This window comes from Pseudorca crassidens, chromosome 2 (genome assembly GCF_039906515.1).
Source record: "Pseudorca crassidens isolate mPseCra1 chromosome 2, mPseCra1.hap1, whole genome shotgun sequence".
NCBI classification, from domain to species: domain Eukaryota; kingdom Metazoa; phylum Chordata; class Mammalia; order Artiodactyla; family Delphinidae; genus Pseudorca; species Pseudorca crassidens.
This window is the reverse complement of record NC_090297.1, coordinates 184,457,660-184,481,436: the sequence shown is the minus strand read 5'-3', so window position 1 is coordinate 184,481,436 and position 23,777 is coordinate 184,457,660. Positions and strand designations below refer to the sequence as shown.

Sequence of the window (23,777 nt, the reverse complement as noted above, 5' to 3'; positions counted from 1 at the left end):
CCTGGGGTCACAGGTGTGCGCTGGGCAAAGCCACCACGTTGGTGCAAATCTGTTACAGCCGCAGTGGGAGCACACAGCTCCGCCCTGCAGGTGAGGGACCGCAAGTGAAGGGTGAAGCACTGCTGGCACCAGCGGAGGACTAGCTCCGGCCACTGGTCCTTCCCCCGAGGGGAGCTGCCCCCTCCCCGACGTGCCAGACCCCGTGCGAGGCCAGCGAGAACTGGGGCCCCGCCAGGCGGGTTGGCCGGCAAAGCCCCGCTTGTCGGCTCCACGACTCTTCCCCGGCTCCTTGTTTTAGCCTCACAACACCTGTTCAAACAGGAGTCAGTGCCCTTACGTTGCAGATGAGACACGGAGGCTCAGAGAAGTGGAACGGGCGGGCGGGGGGGCGGGGGGGCGTGTCAGTCCAGAGTCAAGTGGCCCCGTCGGGCCTGGAGCACACACTCCGGGCGTCCGATTCTGCCTGGCCTCAGGGTTAGGGTGCTCTGGGGTTCACCCCGCTATGTCCCTGCACCTGCAGCAGGGAGCTGGGTCCCACCGCCCCCAGGCAGCATCCTGGGGCCAGCGCTCTCGTGCGCTCACCCCTGGCCCAGGCCTGCCCACTCCTCCCAGTCTGGGCTGCCCCAGAGTGATTTCCCGGGGCAGTGACCCCCAGTGTGGGCCCCTGTGTCCGGAGAGGCTCCTCCCAGGACAAATGTCTCCTGCTTCTGTAGACGCTGAGGAGTGAGCCCAGGGCAGCACTCCCCTACTGCCTGCTAAGCACGTCTGCACCCTCTGCCTATCCTGTCACCTCTTAATGGGTCTGTCACCTCCTCACACATACCCCCCCCCACCCCCAGGGCTTCCCCACAGGACAGGGCAGCCCAGTCGAGGGCCCAGGCCGTCCCTCCCGGCAACAACTGCTCATGAAGCCCGTGCGTTACCTCATCGACTGCCCACCACCTGGGCTGCTTTCACCCCCACTTTCTGGAGATGCTCAGACAGATCCCATGACGTGTCCCCGATCGTCCAGGCACAAAGGGCCCGGCACCTGGACTCAGGTGTGCGGTTTCAGAGCCCACCTTCCTTCCCGGCAACCCGCTGGTTCCCTTACAGACAAAACACCAGAGACAGGACCAGCCCGCCCTGCCCTGCCTGCACCCGCAACGGCCAGCTCACCTCCAGCCCCCCCAGCCTGGAGTCCCGCCCCTATCCCTCAGCTCAAGCAGACGAGGTCCCAGGGCCTGCTCTGCACACTCCCAGGGTGGCCTGCTTCCTACGAGGCTTTTAAGCCCCACCCAGCGGGAAGACTGGGGCTGGTAGCCAGTCCTGCCAGGATCCCTTCATCCTTTCCTGCTGAGATGCAGCTGTACCCGAGGGGAGGACACCACTGCCCTCCCCCACCCCAGGCCAGGCCCACCAACCCCGTCCCTGTGCGGCCAGCTGCGGAAGGGCTGCTGCGATGGGGGGCGGGGGGGTGTGTGAGTCCCAGAGCCTGGAATCCAAAGCCTTCCAGGCCTCCATCCAGCCCGGCCAACTCTGCATATGCACCCCAGATGCCTCCACTGCAGAAACACCTTCTGCCAACAAGGACCCGACGCCGGGGTCCAGGGGCGGACACGGCCTTAGAAAACTGCCCTCAGAGCCCACCAAGTACGTGGCGCTAGCTACCTGTCCCTCGACGACTGTCAGACTGACCTGCCCTTAATCCTCAGGTGCCTTTGCTCCAACCTTGAAAATCGCTCCCAGTCCGATGGCACAGGAGGAAACACAGCCCCTGCCCTCAGAGACAGCGCCCAGTCTGATGCGCAAGGCCTAGCTGCCACGTTTACAGAGGCCGAGGACGCGTAGGGAGACAGGCCTTGCCTCCAGTAAACCCCACACTGACGCCGGAGAAAGCCCGGCCCCAAGGGAGCCTGCAGTCTGGGGAAACAGCTTCAGTCCCTGGGACAGAACGTCTGGGGCAAAAAGACTCAGAAGGAAAACCTAGACACACAGATGATGGAAAATGAAGCTGACGTCCCTCGAGGGCCTGCCATGTGCCAGCTACCCTGCAGGTTTAATCTTTAAGTCTCATAATTTACAGCCTAGGACACTGAAGCACCGTAGTCAGCTACCCAGCCAGGAAGCAGCGGAACCAGGATTGAAACCCAGGCCTGTGCCTGCCCACGTCCGCTTTAGTACAAAGCACGCGCGCAAGGCAGGGTGAGTCCCCTCATCCCCCACGACGCCATCCTTCAGGCTGGGAGCTCTTTCCCATCCACAGATCACCGCTCTCACGTGATTAAAAAATCACGACGTTTAGGACAATCCATTGACTGTCAACATCCCACTGTCCCAGCAGTAAGGGGACTGCCGACACCCTCCCTTTAAAGCAAAGAGGAGGACTCGGGGCAGGACAGGACCTCCCGAGGCTCCCGGGGTCAAGGACTCTGGGGTCTCAGCAAGAGAGGGTTCAGAGCGCCAAGTCCCCACCCCAGCTCCACCCCAAGCCAGTCCATGGACGGACGCCCCACTCAGGACCTCTGGAGGGAACGAAGACTGGCAGCAGATGGGAAGGCCCTTGTGGGGGGTGGGAAGCAGCAGGATGCCGACCCCTCCCCAGGCCCAGTGTCTGCTGCGTGCCCCCAGGGCTGGCCTGGAACCGCGGCCTGGCCTCAGGGCTCATGACACAGACCCTGGAGCTCTGCACAGCCCCCCTGTCCCAGGAAAGGGGCCCTGCAGGGAGCAGAGGCAGCAATGCAACAGATCTGGATTGTAGAGACCCTGGTTCCCGCCATGGGACAGTGACTTGGGCCCTAAAGGACCAGGAGGAGGGTTTCAGGGAGTCCCTGTGTCTCAGGGCCTGCCATGGGGCAAGGAACCCAGGGCCCAGCGCCAATCCAGCCCCCTCTGCCCCACTCTGGGGTGTGCCGTCCTCTGGGCACCCCAAACCAGCACCGATGCAGGGTCACTGGGCTCCTGCCTGCTGGCCCAGGACGGCCAGAGCTGGGCTGGCATTGGGATGAGGAAGGGACAGCCCCCAAGGTGCAGAGCTGCCCGCTGCTGCCCGCTGCCCACTGCCCACACAGGAGAGGGCGTGGGGACTGGGCTTCTGCTGGGCAACTGCGCCCTCTGGTGGCAGCGGTGGGAAGATGCAGGACCTGCAGACAAAGGGCGAACCCCATCCCTTCTCCAGCTCCCAGAATCCTCTGCACTGCCCTCACTTACTGGAGGGTGGCACTGGGCCCTGCCCGGGGCGGGGGGAGGAGAGTGGGCAGGCACCACCCTGTTCCCGAGGGCTCCCAAACGGACTCCCCCAGGAGGGAGGTGACCTTCCACAGCTCCAGGCGATCGGGTTCCCCTCCCTCACACTCCAGCCCCAGCAAACTTGCCCCCTCTGCCCATCGCTGACCCCAAAGCCCTGCTCCCAGCTCCTCGACCGAGAAGCCAGCTCTGCTCCAGAGCCTTGGCCTCCCCACCCAACACAGGGGTCCAGGCAGTACCCCCACCCCCCACTCCCCGTGTCGGACCCTCCGAGGGCACGGGGCCAGGCCCTCCAGCTGGACCGGAGGTGGTGGGTCAGGGGCGACATTGACCAGAACAGGTTCACACCAGCAACTTATCCTCCCAGCTCACGGAAGCCTCCCACGGGCCTGAGCGGGGAGGCCCGAGAGCAACCCAGTTATGGAGGGAACTCCCCTCCACAGGCCGGGCCTGACGGAGAGCTGCCCTTCCCCAGGCCAGACGCCGTGCCTCATGTGGGTGATGTCATCCCACCCTCGACCAGTCCAACGAGCTGGGGTAAGGTGGTCCCCACTGTGCAGGTGAAGGCGTTTTGCAGACGCATCACCTGCACAGACAACTGGAAAGTGGCGGAAGGGTAGGAGCCCTGCTGCCCCACCTCCTTCTTGCCCTCAGCCCCCTCCCCGGCCCCCCAGGAGCCCTTTCATCCTCTTCCTGGTGCAGACACAGCCACCCTGGGCCCCTTCATCCCTCCTACTGGAACAGACCACGTCTGACAGTTCTCAGCGTGACTACGGTGAAGGTCCTGCCATCTACTCCTGGGCCTTACTCATTTTTTCCAGTCTAAGTGGCACGGGCCAGGTGGTCCTCACTTTACCCACCTGAGAAGTGGGAAGATCAAGAGGTATCTCTAACATTTGACCCCAGCAGAGGAAGCTACGGGTGAGATCCTGACCTGGTTCTCCCTCCGGCTGACCCCGGGGACCCCTGGGGAAGGTGCGGCTTGGCAGGTGACTGCCCCAAGGAGAGTTCATGTCCGGATCGAGGCCTGACGGGGCCCCGAGGCTGTAGCAGACTGGGCTGAGGGACTCAGGCAAGCATGCAGCCCAGCCTTGGGTCTCTTCCCAAACCACCGAGCACTGCCTCACAGGAAGGGGGCCGCGGAGGCTGAGCTCTGCCCAGCCAGATTCCTCCGAAGGCGCGGACCACCAGCCACCCTGGCTGAATGACCACAGCCGGCACATGGCATTTCAACAGCACTGCTGGTGGCCTGGGGACGCAAAGGTGTCTCAGCCTGACACTCCCCGAGCTTCTGAACAGAAATGACAGCCTACAGTCCCCTCCCTCAATTAAGGGGGCCGGTGCTCGGGCAGGGCCAGGAGTCAGGGCTCCCGGGCTCGGGCTGACTTGCCATCGTCCCCTGCCCCAGGGATGAGCCAGCGTCCGCGCTTTGGCCGGTGACGTTCGCCACCGCAGAGACCTCAGCAGAGTCAAGCCTCTGTTTTTCCAGGGGGAGTGATGACTTTGTAAGGCTCTTTAAGGACGCGGCAGTGGAGACCCTCACATGTCTTCAGCACAGGACACGGGAGACGGTGCTCTCAGCCGTCCAGCTGCGGGGCGATGCTCCGCAAGGGCCCAGAGTCTCTGTGGAGGCGACAAGGGCTGCTCTGAGACCACCAGCACCCCGGAGGCCCTTCCTGGACAAGGTCTGGGCCAGAAGAACAGAGGTGAAGAGTCTGCCTGGAACGCCCCCGACCCCCTTCACAACCACTCTCTGCCTGACTCGGTCCTGGGAGCCAACAGCACTCACTGCCCAGGAGGTCCCCACCCCCGCCAGCGCCTACGATTCCTTCCTCTGTCTCGCCGCCACCCCCCCCCCCCGCCCCCACCGCCAGCCCTGAGCTGCCTCTGGGGTGCTTGTGCTAACCAGGCTGTATCGCTGGTTTGCTTTCTGGACGTCTTTTGTAACTGAGCCTAGACCACCCGTCCCGGCGCCCAGCACAGTCCCGGCACGTGTTCGGTGGATGAATGAGCGATGCCGGGTCAGTGAACGTGGCACCTTCAACCCTCGCTCCACCTGAAATCCCGCCTCCCAGCCCAAACCCCTCCTAGCCCTTTTCCACGGGCTGTTCTCGTGAACACAGACCCCAGGCAGAGCCAGAAGCCAGTCCCCCGAGCAGCCCTAAGCCACCCACTGACCCATCGGCCAGCTGCCTTCGCAGAGCCTTTCCTCCCCTGAACCCCCTCTAGCCTCTCCCTTTTCTGGCCTCTCCTTCGGAAACACCTTTTTCCTGCCCTCAGGCTGCTGTGTTTCCTGCCCAGGAAGAGGGCCTCTGGATCGGAGAGCGCTATTTATAGCAGACCTCCCTCCTTCCAGGCCTCACTAGGTGAGGGTCAGTGGCCCAGGGCTACGCACAGAAGATGCCCAGGGCTTGCCAGGGTCCAACCACCATAGGAAGGAAGGGGGAGGTCCAAGAGGGAGCCTCCTCTGATGGTCAGACCGGCCCCCTGCCCAACCTCCCCGCATCTGCCAGGGACCCCACGGCTCTCCCAGGTTCCCAGACTTGAAAACTCAGAACCGCAGAGGCAAAGACTTACAGGATTTAGATCTGGAGAAGAAGCTAGAGACTAAACTTGATGAGGAAATGGAGACTCAGAGAGGGGAGGGAATCTGAACAAGGGCACAGGACGTTAAAGCAGGTCCTCCAGCCACAATCACCCCTGGCACTGGCCGTACACGACACAGCTACAAAGGCGTTGGTACGCATCGCCTCATTCCACGTCAGGAGGCAGGTGGTATGTGAGGGGCTGAACTGCGTCATCAGGAGAAGATCGTTGAAGGGGGGTGGTGGTGGGATGAACCGGGAGGCTGGGATTGACATGTACACACTAATATGTATAAAACAGATAACTAATAAGGACCTGCTGTATAAAAAAATAAATAAAATAAAATTCAAAAAAAAAAAGAAAAGATTGTTGAAATACTAACCCGCAGTGTCTCAGAACGTGCCCTTACTTGGAAATAGGGTCTCTGCAGATGTAATTCATTAAGACGAGGTCACACTCCAGTAGAGTTGCCCTTATAAGCAGGGCGCCCTCGTACGTAAGTAGAGGGAAATCTGGACACAGATGCACATGAGGACCCCACAGGGAGGAGGTGGCCACGTGGTGACAGAGGCAAAGGCCGACGTGATGCGTCGACCAGCTGAGGGACACCAAGGACGGCTGGCAACTCGGGAGGCCGGGAGAAGCAAGGAAGGACCCCCCAGCACAGGTCTGCGGGGAGCACAGCCCTGCCGACACCTGGAGTCCAGACTCGCAGCTCCAGGAACCGAGACGATAAACTTCCGTAGTTTTAGGCCACCCCGTTCGTGGCACTTTGCGATGACAGGTCCAGCAAGCTGACACAAGGGGCCAGTCCTCTTGGGCAGACGAGGACGCTGAGGCTGGGGCAAGTCAAGTGCATCCCCCGGGTCCAGGCTCAGGGCAGCAGGCTCGCTGCCTCTCCATCCTGGTCCTTCCCGTGTGCAACTCACTGCGGCCTGCTGCTTCCCACCGGCTCTCGCCGCCTTCCTGCAGGGCTGCCCTCGCCGACTGTGACAGCAGATCTGCCGGCTGGCTCTCCCTCCCTACCCATCCGTCCACTCAGAACCTCTCCTGGGAGCCCACCGTGCGCCAGGCTCGGAGCACGTGCTGGGGTCCCTCCAGAGACCAGAGCCGAGCTGGAGCTCCGGACACCGGGTCAGACGCCCTCTCGGACCTCGGGTGTCTCCCCACCGGCTTGGCGCCACCAGTGGGGCCGGATGTCCCAGCTGGTCCACGATCTGAACCTTCCAGGAGGGAAGGTGGCTCCCAGCCCACGAAGGAAAGAAGCGGCACCAGGGCCACGCACAGGGAGCCACGAAACGGGATGTGGTCTCAGCACAAGGAAGACGACACCGCCAACCTCAAAGGCCTCCAGCACATCTTCACTCTCAAAACCCCAGCAGAGATCCTGGTGATGCGGGAAGATGTGGCTCCTGGAACGGGACAAGCGTTGGAAGCTTCCGCCAGAAACAAACCGGTTCGTCGCCACGGCAGGAATTAAAAGGAACAAAGTGGAAGCTTCCCCGTAGTATGTTGAGCGAAGGGAGTCAGACACACAACAGAACCCACTACGTGACCCACGTACGTGAAGTTCAAGAACGGGCACCACGAATCTGTGGCGATAAAAATCTGAACAGTGAAACAATGGTGGGAGAGGTGTCCTGACCAGGAGGGACAGGAGGAAACTGGGCTGATGGAAATGTTCTATATCTGGACTGGGGTGTGGTTACCAAGGTACGTTCATTTGTTAAAAACACATGAGACGGGACACTTAACGGTTTGTGTTATTTCACTGTTTGTAAATCATACCCCAATTAAACTACAACAGAATAGGGGGAAAAGAAGGAGAAAAGGGTTCCTTCCCTCTGGGTTGGAGGGAAAGGCCAGCCCAGGGCCCAGAGCATGGGGGGCGCCGTGGACGGTGAGGGGAAGAGTTTTCTTCGACTGCTTTCCAGGTTGGAGTCTCGCTCGGGCTCTGCTCAGCCCGCGGCCAGCCTGAGGCGCCAGCCACCTTCACTTCACAGAGGCGGGTGGACGCGGACAGAGTAGAAGCCACCCCTCCCCCCCCACCCCCACCCCCACCCCCCACCCCCCCGGTCCATGGGCTGCTGAGCACGGCTCTCTCCCCCTCATAAATCAGGCCCTCCTTCCGCCTGAAGCATCCGGGCTGAGCCCTCCCTGGTGTCCTGCTGCCATGGCGACCGCCCCAGCCTGGATCTGGGCTCCGGGGGCTCGAGCTCATCCTTTCAAATCTCCCACCTTCCCATATACTCTGCCTCGTCCACACCTGCGACCTCTCCTCCCGACGCCGCGGCTGTGTGCAATGCCCTGGAAACACAGCCTGGGCCAGCGGCTGGGCAGGCTCTGCCGGAAGAGCCCCAGGTCCCTCCACACCCCCTGCCCCCCCCAGAGGCCTGCAGACTGGAGCCCACCGGGGCCCAGAGAGATCACACGTCTCAGAGCCGCACCCCTCCCCCCTCCCTGTCCGGCATACAAACACCCCTTTGGGGATCAATCCACCCAGAAGTGTGGTCTGCGGGACTGGGGCACTGAGTGCTTGCAGCCTCCTCGCTTTGTCCTGTCACTGGCCCAGACAGCGTTCACCCTCCGAGGCCCACATGGAGCGGCCACAGGGGCAGCGTGGAGCGTCCGATGATAGTGACCAGCGCCCGCTCCAGCCAGGCAGCTCCTGACACACTAACCCTAGGACGACTCTCGCCATTCCGTGCGGTAGCAATGACGGTCCCCATCTTACAGTCGCAGGAGCCCGGCTCAGACGGACCCCCATCTCCCACCGCAGAGGCCCCAGGAGCAGCTGAGGACCCAGGAGGTGGCCTCTCACCCGCCAGGGAGAGTCAGGACCGGGGCTCCCCTTGGCAGGAGAGAGGGACGGACACCCACGGCCACCTGGCCCTCAGCTACGAACAACCCACCCCCTCCCCTCGAGGCATCAGTGAGCAAGGATTTCCTGAGCCTGACTCCCCGCCGGGACCCAGCCAGGCCACCTCCAGCTCGAAGGCCAGCCCAGCGTGGCCCAGCGGGCTTTCCTCTGCCCTGGGCGGCCTCTCGCAGACACATCGGCCCGCCAGCCCCCGCCCAGATCCCAGACACAGGGTTTTGTCTGCGCTGGACATGGTGCCAGAGTGTCCCGGGCCCTCTGGCCAGCTCAGCAGGGCCTTCCCGCCCTCTTCCCACAACTACTCCAACCCTGCGGCCACGTTCTGGGCTCCCCTAGTGGCCAAGGCCAGCAAGAGGAAGCGGTGGGATGACTCAGGGGTGACGTGGCCTCCAGAGACGTGCCCCTGTGATGACATCTGGTAGGGAGATGGGTAACGGCGGAGAGGTCTGGATTCACGGGAGATGCGGACCTCGGGAGGGGCCGGTGTGTCAGCTCCAGACCAGCTAACAAGCCAAAGAGTCTCAGTGTATTGCCAGAAGAACACAGGCTAAATTCGTGCAAAAGGGTTATTTTCAACTCTGAGGAGAAAATGAGAAACAGAACTGAAAACATAACACTTTGACAGTGTTCCTTGGACTAAGTGGGTAAAATTTGTAGGAGTGATGAAATCGGCACCCAGGGAGCCTCTGCTACTAGTGCTTTGGGGGGTTACCCACACAGCCGGGGATGATACACTGATAACTCGACTCCCTGCTTTGCCACCTTTAGACAATATCTGCCGTTACCTGACAAAATAGTAGAAAATAAGAGTCTTTCTCTTTCTCCTTCTCTTCCCCTCAATATTTTATTTTCATTCCTTTTATCGGTTATTTCCCACCTATAACCTTGAGTTTTGTTTTCTTGTTTTAGGACGCTTTGACGACTCTCTCGAACCCCCAGCTGGATAAGACGAGAGCACTGGAGAACCTCCTGGCCGCTCCCCTTCTCCCTCCCCTCGGTCACATCCGCTTGATTCCCCTTTGCCCAGCGACCAGCAGTCACACTGAACTTGCTTCAAAAGGAACGCAGGTCACTTATGGTGTTTGGACTGCTGGAGTGTGGTTTATACCAGCCTTGGAGGCTCCCAATCTCACTTTCCTCGTCTGTAAAATGGGGACAGCATAGCAGGTCCTAAGGCCTCACAAGACAAGATGGCTTTCTGTAAGTAAGATCACACGACATGCAGCCTGGGATGGTCATGACGGCTCACGTTGGTGGGGCCGCTGGGATAACTCTCTGAACCTCAGTTTCTTCTCCAGTGAAATGAGGAGAAGATGAGTGCCCGTCTCGCTAAGAGGTTGTAAAGACTAAATGAAATCATAAGAATCAAAGTGCTTTGCAAAACTCAGGGCATCCCCGTCCCAATTTAAGGGGTCATGACACCAGTTCCCTCTTTCGGGAGATAAAACCGCAGCGCAGGCCCCAGCACACCAGGCGGAGGGGAGATGCACAGCTCCCTAGAGGGCATCCGGGGAATGACTGGGAAATCTGAATGCGGCCCATTTGTTACATATAATAACGCTATTCAATTCACTATCATCGGGTGTGATTGTGGGGCTAGAAGTCCTCAGTCTCAGGAAATGCACGGGCAATCGTTAAGGGTTAAATACCACCATCTCAGCAAGTTATTTTCAAACGGCTCGGGAAAGTGTTATTATATATACACCGATGCGGATAAATGGGGAGAGAGAGACACAGCATCGGGGCAAAACGTTACCAATCAGAGAACCCAGTCACTGTCCTATCACTCGCCTTCTCTACTGATATGACATTTTTTCAAAATAAAACATCACAGGGAAAAAACTTTCCACGTCGGAAGCACCCTAACTGTCGTGGCGCCTTTCCTGTCCCCAAGGAAGCAGGGGCGGGCCCTGACCCCACAGCTGCCACCACCACCCCCCCCCCGAGTGCGTGCGTGGCATGGGGGTGCTGGGGAGGGCCCAGGGACTCGCAGAACCACCCCAGACGAGGACCGGGCGGGCAGCTGCTGGTCCCGGCCCGGGGCGTCAGCTGTCTCCTTTGTTAAAGGAGAGCAGACAGACAGTTGGCATCTTAGCAGTACCTGGAGCCCAGCCTCCTGCCCAGTCAACTCAACCATCTGCACCAATGAGCTTGGCAAATTCTACACGCTGCTCCAAGTCTGCAGAAAGCTAGGGAACACCAAAAGAACACGAGGCAACACAGACAGCAAAGGGCAAAAGACGCCACCAGACTCTCCCTGCTTTACGCCTTATCCCGTGTCCCCAGCTGGACAGCCAGCTCGCAGGCTCTGGGGGGCGATCCACACGTCAGAAAGAGAGCTGCCTTCCCAGCTGATGGCAGGCATCTGCCGACGTGCAGGGAGCTCGGGACTGGAGAGCCGTCCTCTGTTCGGATGGAGATGGACCCCGGCTTGTCCTAAGGGTGATTAGTGCAACGAGGAGGGTGAGGGGAATCTCACCCTGACCGTCCCTGGACCAGGGCAGGCTCCATGGGCTCACGTGACCCAATCGCTCTCCGAGTGGATTTCCCAACCTGGCCAGATCACGGGAATCGCTGTGATGGGAGGGGGAGTGGTGGAAGGGTGGGACTGGGGAACAGTGTCTTAGGAGTGAGGCATTTTCATTCAGCTCTCCCTGGGGAAGAAGCGGCGTCTCCACCAGGTGCTCTGGCGGCCCAGGTCCCACAGACAGCACGGAGGCCAGTGGGGAGAATAGGATTCCAATCGCTAATATGTGTGGAACACTCATCACGGGCTGAGGACTTTGCATGCAAAGTCAAGACCTGAACCTTGACTCCCGGTCTGCCTCGATTCATGGTCCAGATTCTTACTACGACATCATCCATCTTCCCAGAAGACACTTGAGACCATACCCAGTGAGGACGATCTGAAGGAAACAGGGCAGAGGAGGAGCCCGGGCAGCGCGTGGCATCTGCTTCCAGACCCTGAAAGGCTGTCACCGTGTGGGGCAACAGCACTTGCTCTGCGTGGGTTATTGCTAGCCCCCCACTTTATTTGGGGGTGCATTTGGTGAAGCCCATTCACCCTTGGTATCTTCACCAGAGGCAGTCACACCCACGAAAGATAAACCCAGGAGGAACCCTGAAGGACAGAGCATTCACATACAGAACCAGATGGTTTCAGCACACAGTTGTGGGGGGCCCCCAGCCAGAGGACCCTGGAGGGGACGGTTTAGAGGCGCCTGTGGTACCTGGAAAGCAAACATGGGGCTTCGTGACATGGTTCTTTCCAACTATGAAAGTTTAGTTCTACAGAAGTTGGCATGTATTCTATTTACAAATGGATTTTAAAGTCGGGGAGGGATGTAAAGTGGGTCAGTTTTACTGTCCAGATGGGGAGGGAGTTGCGTCACCGAACGCGGTGACCAGCCAAGGGTTCCAGGGAGGAAATCAGCTCAGCCACCGAGCGGCCGTAACCCTCACCGTGCGTCAGAGTCATGGAGGCAGCTGTGTCCAACCAAGGAAGCCGACACTGGGGCTGGGCCCAGGGACCCGTCCGTCCTGGTCAAAGCTCCCCAGTGAGGCCAACGGGCCGTCAGGATGGAGCCACTGAGCTGGAAAAGGCAGCTCACGCTGGGGTGGCCTTGGTGCCCTCCGAGCCCCATGAAGACCCGGAGTCAGCTCACGTCTACACCTGGGTCAGCTCACGTCCACACCTGGGTAAGCCCATGTCTACACCTAGTGAGCTCATGTCTACACCTGGGTCACTTCATGTCTATATCTGGGTCAGCTCACGTCCACACCTGGGTAAGCCCATGTCTACACCTAGTAAGCTCATGTCTACACCTGGGTCACTTCATGTCTATATCTGGGTCAGCTCACGTCCACACCTGGGTCAGTTCATGTCTACACCTGGGTCAGCTCACGTCTACACCTGGGTCAGCTCATGTCCACACCTAGGTAAGCCCATGTCTACACCTAGTGAGCTCATGTCTACACCTGGGTCACTTCATGTCTATATCTGGGTCAGCTCACGTCAACACCTGGGTCAGCTCACGTCTACACCTGGGTCACTTCATGTCTATATCTGGGTCAGCTCATGTCCACACCTGGGTCAGTTCATGACTACACCTGGATCAGCTCACGTCTACACTTGGGTCAGCTCACGTCTACACCTGGGCTTGTCCAATGTCTCTGACACAGGGGCAGTGGTTGAGCGAGTGTTTAAGTCAAAAAGATCTGAATCAAAATCCCTCTAAGATGTTCCCTTTGGACATGGGGTGAGGTCCTTTAATCCTTCAATGCCTCAAAGTCCTGACTTTTCTAGTTATTACAAAGTTTTCACAAATTCATGGACATAGAAAGCAGGATGGTGGTTGCCAGGGGTTGGGGAGTGGGTAGAAGACCAAGAGTTACTGCTTACTGGGGACAGAGTTCCAGTCTGGAAAGATGAAAAAGTTCTAGAGACGGATGGTGACAACAGTTATACAACAATGTACTTAATGCCACTGAACCGTACACTAAAGTGATTAAAATGGTCAATTTTATGCTATATGTATTTAACCACAATAAAAATTTTTAAATGTTTAAAGTACAATAACTGTAGAGAAAACTATAATAAACATGTACCCACCCACCCAACTACAGAATGTTAGCACTTTGTCAAATTTTCTTCAGTTTTTTAAATAAAAAAATGAAATTTTGCATATTTTTTTTAAAAAAAGCTTTCAGAGGGATTTTTCTCAGGAATTCAAGGGTACTTCGACATAAGAAAATCCATGTAATTATCAAAACACATGATGAACTCAACTGACACAGAAAAAAAGCATCTGACAGAATCCAACACACTTGCATGATAAAATACACTTAGAAAAGTTGGATTAGAAGGGATTTCTTCAACATGATGAAGAGCATTTATGAAAAACCCACAGCAAACATTCTACTCAGCGCTGAAGACTGAAAGCTTTCCCTCTAAGATCAGGGGCCAGACAGGGCTGCCTGCTCTCACCAGCCGCTCAACGCTGGATGGGAGGTTCCAGCCAGAGCAGTTAGGGAAGAAAGAGCAGTTAAAAGCCATCTGCACTGGAAAAGAAGGAGTAAAATTATCTGTTCACAGTTGACATGACCCTGCATATGGAAAATCCCAAAGAATCCACCCATACAAAAGCCAAAAGAGCTAATAAACAAATGTTTCAGGCGACAAGACCAGCACACAAAAATCAATTGTGTTTCTACACACCAGCAGTGGACAATCCAGAAAAGAAACGGAGAAAACGATCCCACTCAGGAAAGCTTTCAGAGCGTCGGAGAACTGGGCATCGGAAGAGTCTCAGGGCCCCTTGAAGCGGGGACATCTCGTTACTAATGGGCCTTGGTGGAGGAGCGTGCACCAGCGAGCACCTTGAGTTTTTCGTGTGTGTTAGCGCGTCTCTTACTAGAATCAAGGAGAGCAAACAGGTCTGATGGGGATGATGGTCTGTGCAAGAGAAACGGAACCACGGCCGCAGGCAGGCCAGAGTGACCTGGGGCTCAGCCTTCTTGCCTCCCTTCACATCGCAAGAGCCACAGGAAGCTGGCAAGCAAAATCCCAGGCCCCCTGGAGGAAATCAGGCCTGAGTCAGCCTTCCCAGGAGGGGGAGGGAACAGACGAGGCCCAGGAAACTGTTTACGTAGGGGGGGTGTTTTCCACTTGAAAAGTTGGTGGGTTTTTTTTTTTTTTAAGTTGAAGAAGGAACTAGAAGTGGTTTTTTTGGTTTGTTTGTTTGTTTTTGAGGTACGCGGGCCTCTCACCGCTGTGGCCTCTCCCACTGCGGAGCACAGGCTCCGGACGCGCAGGCTCAGCGGCCATGGCTCACAGGCCCAGCCGCTCCGCATCATGTGGGATCTTCCCGGACCGGGGCACGAACCCGCGTCCCCTGCATGGGCAGGCGGACTCTCAACCACTGCGCCACCAGGGAAGCCCCAGGAGTGTTTTTAATGATTGTTTTGTGACTCGGGGCCAGAATGATGGAGTGTTTGTCAAGGATAGACACATTTCTCAGTTCTCCGTGGTCCCTAGACTCTAAGAGCTGGTGGTTGGTTCCATGACACAGACGCTCTCCGTCCCCCTTGTTTCTGTTCCTCTCTCTTGCCAACAGCTATGGAACATCTTCTGAGATCTACGGATGGCAATACTAGGAAGAGAAGCATTCTGATGCACGGAAGTGATTGGCTGAAAGGGAAGGAGCCCTAGACCGGGAGCCAGAAGCCCTGCGTTCCAGGCTGGCTTCCGCAGCCCCAGCTGTGCAGCTCTGAGCCCCTCCACTCCCTCCTGTAGGCCTTGATTCCCCGCTGTAAAGGGGAAGGCAGGGCAGGGGCTGGGAGGCGAGACCTCTTTAGACTAGTGCTTCTAAAGGCCAAACCCTTTAAGAATTCAAAAGAACTTTAAAAGAAAAGGGAAGTGACATTGATGGGAAATGGAAAGATGAAAAGAGAGACAAGTTTTAAAAGATGGACAAGAGCTGTTTCTTCTCTAGGCCATTCTTTCCTACTGGGCCAAAGCTGGGCTAATACCAGAGGCTCCCAAGGACTCAGGAGGGGGCCAGGTTTGGGAAGGGAAGGAAAAACAGCATTGCTGTTCTCAGTTTGCTCAGGCCAGGACTTCCCAAGGAGATCCCAGAAAAGGCCTGCATGCTTAAAGCTTGCCCACCTGTGAACAAATCCACCTCGTTATGGACCAGGTTTGCAGGGGAAAAGGGGGGTGGGGGGATGGTGGTGGAGGCAAATCACACGACTCCCAAAGGAAGACATAAATAAGAATAAATGGGCACCGGAGTTGGATGGGAGACCTCTGGGTGGGACCCAAATTTTTTTTTCCCAATTGTATTAATTTGGCAAACATTTGAAAGATGCCTGCTGAGCGCTGGGCGTGGTCAGACAGGACAGCGGGCAGGAAGGCCTTCACAGGGAGATAAAAACACAAAGCAGAATGGAAACCTGCCCCGGGGGAGTTCAGAGTAGGGGCTCTTCCCTCTAAACCTGGGGAGCTCGGGGAAACAGACCCTAGAGGCTGCAGCACAGATCAGAAAAGCCTTGGTCATTCTCTCCTGCTCCATGGTACACAAGTAAGGAACGACATGCTCTCGGGTCATCCAGGAAGTGAGCAACACAGGCTGATACGGAGCTACAAACTGATCAGCAACTTTCCCCTAGAAACCACTGGTAAAAGCACGGACCGCTGTAAAGCTCATCTCGGGCGAGGAAACGCACAATCACTGCGATTCCCTGTCTCATTTTCCCAGTTTAATCCCAAAGACACACAAACCCAAATTCAAAGCAGGATACAAAAAATTCATAAGCAGGCTGGAGTCCTCTGTGTCTTTGGCCTGAAGGGAGCCCAGGTCTACCTAGTGGCAGCTCCGCCTACTAGGGGGAGGGTTCTTTGTGTGAAGTCCTGCAGCCCCGTTATAAGAGTCGCAGGGGACGCCGAGTAGGGGAACAAAACTCAGGCAGGATGCAAACCCAGGCAGACCCTCTACTTCTGCAGCGCGAACAAGGCCGCAGGCTTCTCAGCTTGAATTTGAACGAGCCAATGGTGTGCCAACCACTGAAACGGGAAGCCAGATAAACAGCACATTATCGAGGGGGATCCGGCGCGTCCCAGAAGCCGGCGCCAGCTGCGCCCTGGGCTGTCTTAACAAAGTCCCATTGACTCACCAGCTGATGTTCCCATGTTGGGCTCGGGGACAAGGAACCCTCTCTGCAGCGTGGACGTCAGAGCTGCACACCATCCCCACCGCCCCCACTCACGCCTCCCCGATCCTGCCTCCCCTCTCTGCCCCCTGCAGACCTGGCCAGTTCTTTATCTTCCGACCAGTTTCTGTCGGCTGTGAGAATAGAAGGGACCCCAGGGCCCAAGCACCGGGGACTCTTAGGTGAGCTCCCAGAGCGGCCACCCTCTCTTTTTCCCTCCCTCCCAGCTGCTCCGGGAAGCTTTCTCAGGCGTGCCAGGAGGACAGCCTCCGGGCCCGTGCGATGCTTCTCGGTGCATCCGGGGGCCAGAGAACGTTTTCTGGAACAGTGCGCCAAGGTCACCTGCCCAGCTGTTCAGCTCGCTCCGCTGGGGTGGGAGGAGAAGATGTGGGCAGGGTGTGTGTGTGTGTGTGTAATGTAGCCCTCGGTGTCTCTAATCAGAGGATCTCAACACATTTTCAACAGCAAGGCAAGGGAAACCGAGGCTCCGAAAGGTTGAACTTGGGTGGCCCATGGTGAGTCAACTCCTGGACCAGACGCGCAGCCCCGCGTGGACGCTCACCCTCCCGCGGGCGCAAGCTCACCCCCCGGCGCTCGGGCCCTCCTGCCCTGCAGAACCCGCCAGCCCCGTCCCTCAAAGCGGGGAGCATCAGACTCGAACCCACCCCGCGACCGCCAGGTCCCTGAGCGGGCCACTTACCCGCGCGCCTGCGCCCCGGGGCCCCGGGTCCACGCATCCCGACGGCGCCGGCCAGGCCCACGGCGCGAGGAGAAAGTTCTCTGGCTCCCGCGCTGGTCGCCTTCCCCCGGAGTCTCGGCGTCCGCGCTCCGGTCGCGGGTGGCACTAGGGCCGCCGCCGGCCCGGGCCCCACGACGCGGAGTGAGGCGGCATCCCGAACAAAGTGCGTCCCCTGCCGGGCGCGGGGCGGAGCCTGGTGACCCGCTGCCCCGGGCACACGCCGGCCGCCTCCCCGGGCCGGGGGCGGAGGCTGCGCCGCCGAGCGCCCCGCTCCCCCCGCGCTGTGCCAGTTGAACCCGCAGAGGGGCGGAGGCGCCGGGCCCTTCCAGACTTTGTCATTGGAAAGCTATTCCCGTAACCCTTTCCTGCCTTCGCCTTCCGTCCCGCCTCCGCGGCCGCAGAAAGGCGGAGCTGGGTGGCGGGGCAGGAAGCCTCCGCACAATCAAGCGTTTCCTCGGCCGGGACCCGCCGCTTCCAGGCCCGGCCCCACCCCCACGCGCCCTCGGGCTGCCGCCGGCTGGCACTTCTTAGCAGCGCTGACAGAGGGGTCGGCCGGGCCTTCCCACCCGCTTCCGTCCGCGCCCCCTTCCTTCCTCTCTGTTCTGTTCCGCTTTCTGGGCTGGGACGCGGATGCAGAGGGGAGGGGAGACCCTAGAAGGGCCGGGCATATAGTAGGTGCTCAGTAAAATGCGTGGGGCTTTGCCCGACCTCGCGACCCTGCCACGGGCCCTTTCTCCTTCTACGGCCTGGGAGGGGGAGGAGGGTGGGGGAGAAGAAACGACCAGACCCAGAGAGAGGGGCTGGAAGTGGGGCCTCGACCAGAACCTAGTGCAGCCTAGGCAGTGCGGCCTCCACTGACCCTGCCTCCCGGGACAGGGCAGAGGAGGTCAGGTGCCTGGGCTTCTGGAGCAGGCTTCGAGCTCTGGGAGAAAGGCGGCAGTGCGACCAAGGACCCACCAGATTGGGACCAGAGGCGTCGCCAGCTCCAGTCAGCAAACATGATTGATTATTTCCGGGGCCAACTCCCTGGGAGGTTTCCCAAAGTTTCACCAGCAACGGGTCAACCAGAGGGAAGCAGGATCAGCAGAGTCCTGCCCACCCCCGTCCAGTCAGTCAGTCGGGTCACAGTGGCTGTGGACCTAAGGGAGTGATAAAGGGACACTAGACAGTGGACAAGCAGTGGCGTTGAGGAAGTTCCCAACTAACCAGGGAAAAGGGTTTCTATATGGGAATGAGTTGCCTTTTCTTTGCGGGGGAGGAGCTATCTCAGAGGGACACAGGGGGCGAGTCCTTGCCCTGTGGGTACAGTGGCTGGAAGTGTGGGCTCGAAGGCAGATTGCCTGGGTTCATATCCTGGATCTGCTTCTCATCAGCCATGGGAACCAGCACGGATTCTTTAACCTCTGACCATTTCGGTTTCTTCATCTGTAAACTGGGGTAATGACAGTTGCGATCTCCTACGATTGTTGGTGAGAGTAAGTGTGCTAATCTAGGCGGCACACTCAGAATAGTACCTGCGCTACTCAGTAAACATTAATTATTATTTTGATCCCTGAGTCATGCAACCCTGCTTCCAGTGTGTCATTCAGCCATGTGCTAACTGGAATCTCTCTCGCTCTTCACAGGCTCCTCGGCCTGCTAAGGGGAGCCTGGTCCTCTCGGAAGAAGCACTGTCCTTTCTCGAGGGCCCATAGGGTGGGCCGGCTGAGTTCCTCACCTCCTCGGTCTAGGGACCAAGGATTACACAGCAGGCTTGCAAAGCAGTTTCAGAGACTGAACTGCCCTCTGGGCCACGGTGAGGCTGCACACGGGGCCCCACCCATACTGGTAATGGCAGGAAGATGCTGTTCCTTGGGTGCTGAATGGGGAAGAAGGCTAAAGCCATGGTTTTCTTTTTCTAATTTATTTATTTATTTATTTATTTATTGGCTGCGTTGGGTCTTTGTTGCTGCACGAGGGCTTTCTCTAGTTGCGGCGAGCGGGGGCCACTCTTCGTTGCAGTGCACGGGCTTTTCAATGCAGTGGCTTCTCTTGTTGCAGAGCATGGGCTCTAGGCCCGTGGTCTTCAGAAGTTGTGGTGCGCGGGCTCAGTAGTTGTGGCTCGCGGGCTCTAGAGCGCAGGCTCAGTAGCTGTGGCGCACAGGCTTAGTTGCTCCGCGGCATGTGGGATCTTCCCAGACCAGGGCTCGAACCCGTGTCCCCTGCATTGGCAGGCGGATTCTTAACCACTGTGCCATCAGGGAAGTCCCAAGCCATGGTTTTGTAAGGGTTAAATCTCTTCCTTCGTGAGATCAGTATTTCTCTCCCATTCATGAATGGCTGATCACACCAGTCCCCCGACCCTGCTCCAAATGTCCCAGTCACAGACCTGCAGCAGTGAAGTGTGTCTGGATAAACACGCTGGCATATGGACAGGTAGGGGGGTGGGCAGGGGATGAACAGACCAGCTCTAGTTGTGCTGAAGGGCAGAGGCAGTGACAGCTCCTGAGAGACAAGGTGGTGGGACAGGGCGGCAGAGAGAAGCCACAGTGACCGTGGACGCAGGGCCGCCTGGGTGGGAAGTAGGGTCCCCCCCCCAGCCCAGGAGAGGCCTCTGCCAAGTGCCTGCCTGTGAGCAGTTTTCCTCCGAACACAGTGATGACTCTGTTGCTCTACATCAAGCAAATGGCTTTTCCTTAAATATGAAAATCAATAAGTAAAGGCAAGGGCCTGGCCACCGGGAGAGGAGATTGGAGGCGCTGGCCACAAGGGAAACGGTGAGATGCAGGCTCAGAATCATCCCCCCACCCCACCCCAAGGCGGCCTCCAGGCCCTGCTGACCCCCCTGTGACTCCTTAAGCCCAACAGCTGCCCCTGGTCCCCTCCTCCATCCACGGCTTAGAGCCCATCCTGAATCAGGGCAGGAGATTGCTAACGAGAGGATTAATGTCAACGTGACAAATAGGTTTTAAAAAATCAGCCCAGGAGCCTGTTGTCACCCCGTGGTCTCAGACCTGGCTTGAGTTGAGATGCTCCGGGAGCCCCAGCTCAGCAGGTAGCATTTCCAGGCCTGGCCTGATTTCCTGGGGCCCCTGCCCATTTCCTGCCCCCCTGAGCTCTGAGGACCGAGACTAATCTGTTTTACGTTTGGGATCCGGGAGTTTGCACTGTCAGAGCTCCCCCATCCCATGTGGCCCGCCAGGGTCTGTCTGCACCTTCCCGCTCCCGTTAGGCGCGCAGAGCCGTCTGTAAGGCAGGGATGGGAGCAAGTACATCACTTTATTTTTTGAGCCTTTAATAAACGTCGTTAGAGGGAGCCTCTGGCTTCCTCCTCGAAAGAACAGTGGAAAAACACTGGGTGTCAGAGGACCCGAGTCCACACTCTGGCGGGGCCCTTGCCGAAGCACATGCTCATCCGTAAGCGGGGTGACACCCAGGGGACACCACCGCCTACCGAGGCCTGGGTGAGCGTTCAGTGAGAGCCGAAGAGAAGGTGTGGTAGGTAGTGCTGAGCATTTGCCAGCAGAAGCTCGATTATCAAACAGAAAACACAGCTCATACCCCGGCCCCACCCCATCCCACCTGCATCCCACATCCCCTCGGGCATACTCTCCATGTTCGAAAACACGCTTTTTTTTTAACGTCTTTATTGGAGTATAATTGCTTCACAGTGGTGTGTTAGTTTCTGCTATATAACAAAGTGAATCAGCTATATGTATACATATATCCCCATATCCCCTCCCTCTTGCGTCTCCCTCCCACCCTCCCTATCCCACCCCTCTAGGTGGTCACAAAGCACCCAGCTGCTTTCCCTGTGCTATGCAGCTGCTTCCCACTAGCTATCTATTTTACATTTGGCAGTGTATATATGTCCTTGCCACTCTCTCACTTCGTCCCAGCTTCCCCTTCCCCCTCTCCGTGTCCTCAAGTCCATTCTCTACATCTGCGTCTTTATTCCCGTCCTGCCCCTAGGTTCTTCAGAACATTTTTTTTTTTTTTAGATTCCATATTATGTGTTAGCATAATGGCCACCATTATGCTATGTTAGAGAAATGTTTTTCTCTTTCTGACTTACTTCACTCTCTATGACAGACTCTAGGTCCATCCACCTCTCTACAAATAACTCAAATTTCATTTCTTTTTATGGCTGAGTAATATTCCATTGTACATATGTGCCACATCTTCTTTGTCCATTCATCTGTCGATGGACGCTTAGGTTGCTTCCATGTCCTGGCTATTGTAAATAGAGCTGCAATGAACATTTTGGTACATGACTCTTTTTGAATTATGGTTTTCTCAGGGAATATGCCCAGTAGTGGGATTGCTGGGTCATATGGTAGCTCTATTTTTAGTTTTTTAAGGAACCTCCATACTGTTCTCCATAGTGGATGTATCCATTTACATTACCACCAAAAGTGCAAGAGGGTTCCCTTTTCTCCACACCCTCTCCAGCATTTATTGTAGATGTTTTGATGATGGCCATTCTGACCGGTGTGAGATGATATCTCATTGTAGTTTTGATTTGCATTTCTCTAATGATTAATGATGTTGAGCATTCGTTCATGTGTTTGTTGGCAGTCTGTATATCTTCTTTGGAGAAATGTCTGTTTAGGTCTTCTGCCCATTTTTGTATTGTGTTGTTTGTTTTTTTGGTATTGAGCTGCATGAGCTGCTTGTAAATTTTGGAGATTAATCCTTTGTCAGTTGCTTCATTTGCAAATATTTTCTCCCATTCTGAGGGTTGTCTTTTTATCTTGTTTATGGTTTCCTTTGCTGTGCAAAAGCTTTTAAGTTTCATTAGGTCCCATTTGTTTGTTTTTATTTCCATTTCTCTAGGAGGTGGGTCAAAAAGGATCTTGCTGTGATTTATGTCATAGAGTGTTCTGCCTATGTTTTCCTCTAAGAGTTTTATAGTGTCTGGCCTTACATTTAGGTTTTTAATCCATTTTGAGTTTATTTTTGTGCATGGTGTTAGGGAGTGTTCTAATTTCATTCTTTTCCATGTAGCTGTCCAGTTTTCCCAGCACCACTTACTGAAGAGGCTGTCTTTTCTCCATTGTATATTCTTGCCTTCTTTATCAAAAATAAGGTGACCATATGTGCATGGGTTTATGTCTGGGCTTTCTATCCTGTTCCATTGATCTGTATTTCTGTTTTTTGTGCCATTACCATACTGTCTTGATTACTGTAGCTTTGTAGTATAATTTGAAGTCAGGGAGCCTGATTCCTCCAGCTCCGTTTTTCTTTCTCAAGATTGCTTTGGCTATTCAGGGTCTTTTGTGTTTCCATACAAATTGTGAAATTTTTTGTTCTAGTTCTGTGAAAAATGCCATTGGTGGTTTGAGAAAACTTGCTTTTGAGCGATAGAAATCTGACTGTCTACTAACAACCCTCATCCTCTCTGGCTTGATCCGTTAACCAGCAAGGAGCTTCACGGGAGTGGGATGGGGGGGCGTGGGTGTGGCAGTTGTCCCCATGTGGCTACCCTGGCCTCAGGGTGCCGGGCCCCTGTGTTGATGGTCTAGACGAGGACCCGGGAGGAACGGTCTGTGAGGAAGAGCTGGCACTGGGCTGCGTGTTTCAGGATAGTGAGGCTTGCCTTATGGGGAAGATGGCTTTTCTCCCTTTCTATCACCAGGAAGTGAGCCGTGCTGATAGTCAGTCATGGTGTTTTTCCAATGATGGCTTTTCCAGAGGGGTGCTTCTGGAAGGGGCCAGCAGGGTAGGAATGGGGTGGGCAGGGAGACATGCTTCCCTTTCGGGAGGCTGGCTCTGGCTGGAGCTGCCCCGAGAAGATAACAGTCTGACTTACAGAGCTCTTTCTGGGTACTGACCGCTAGTCTAAGCCCTTAACATCCATCTCATTTTTGTCTCTATTTCGTAGGTGAAGAAATTGAGGTTGAGATCTTGCCTGGGTCCCCAGCCGGTCAGTGCTGGAGCCGGGACTTGCATCCCGGCATCCTGGCACCCAAGGCCACGTGCCCTGGTACCATGCAGATCCGCAGAGGAAAGGGGGGCTTGGAGACCATGTGGGGCCCGGGGAGGGGCTCTGTCACTCAGCAGCTGCTGCACGTTTCTTTCTTTCTCCCTTCTTAATGGCTTTTTTGGAGTATAACTGACATACTATAAGATTCACCCCTTGTAAGTATGCGAGTCCATGATTTGTACCAAAGTTACCGAGTTGTGCAGCCGTGACCACAACCAGGTTCTAGAACACGTGCTTCACCCCAGACGCTTCCTTGCTCGGTTGCTTTGATGAGTCTCGACTCCCTTGTCTGTAAAGTGGGAATGACACCGCCTGCCTTGTAGGCCTGTCCCAAGCATCAGATGAGCGTGTAAGTGGCGTATGGTAAATGCGTGAGTTATTCCCATTCTGGTCTCTTAGAGTCACTTACATACAGACTTTCAGAGCTGGGTGTGGTCGGGAAGGCTGTCGAATCCCACCCTCTCCTTCAACACATACGAAACCAAGGTGCCAAGAAGGTCAGCAACTCACTGCTAAGGACACGCGGCTCAGGACATGCAGCTTGGTAGTTCGGTGCTCTCTTATCTCCCACGAGACTTTCCCCTGAGGCACAGGGGAGGTGTCATTGCCACCACCCCCGCTCTTCTGGGGGGCGCCCAGGGCAATGCTGACATGCCTGCCGGAGTTTGCTTGTG

At 56.6% G+C, this 23,777-nt stretch overlaps 1 protein-coding gene and 1 long non-coding RNA gene across 6 annotated transcripts in view; one reads left to right on the top strand and one right to left on the bottom strand.

Moving 5' to 3' along the window:
• NAV1 (neuron navigator 1) overlaps positions 1–17,382 on the bottom strand; it is a 210,840-nt gene extending 193,458 nt beyond the window's left edge. For 2 of the 5 annotated variants that reach the window (XM_067729888.1, XM_067729889.1), the window contains exon 1: positions 17,100–17,382. The gene's annotated coding sequence lies outside the window, so the exon portion shown is untranslated. The remainder of the gene's footprint in view (positions 1–17,099) is intronic. The other 3 variants (XM_067729886.1, XM_067729887.1, XM_067729890.1) reach the window with 2 other exon arrangements.
• On the top strand, positions 16,560–23,234 carry LOC137220186 (uncharacterized). The gene is made up of 3 exons (XR_010941534.1): positions 16,560–16,914; positions 18,764–18,933; positions 23,002–23,234. It is a non-coding gene; the product is annotated as an uncharacterized lncRNA (long non-coding RNA).
• Positions 23,235–23,777: the final 543 nt, after the last annotated feature.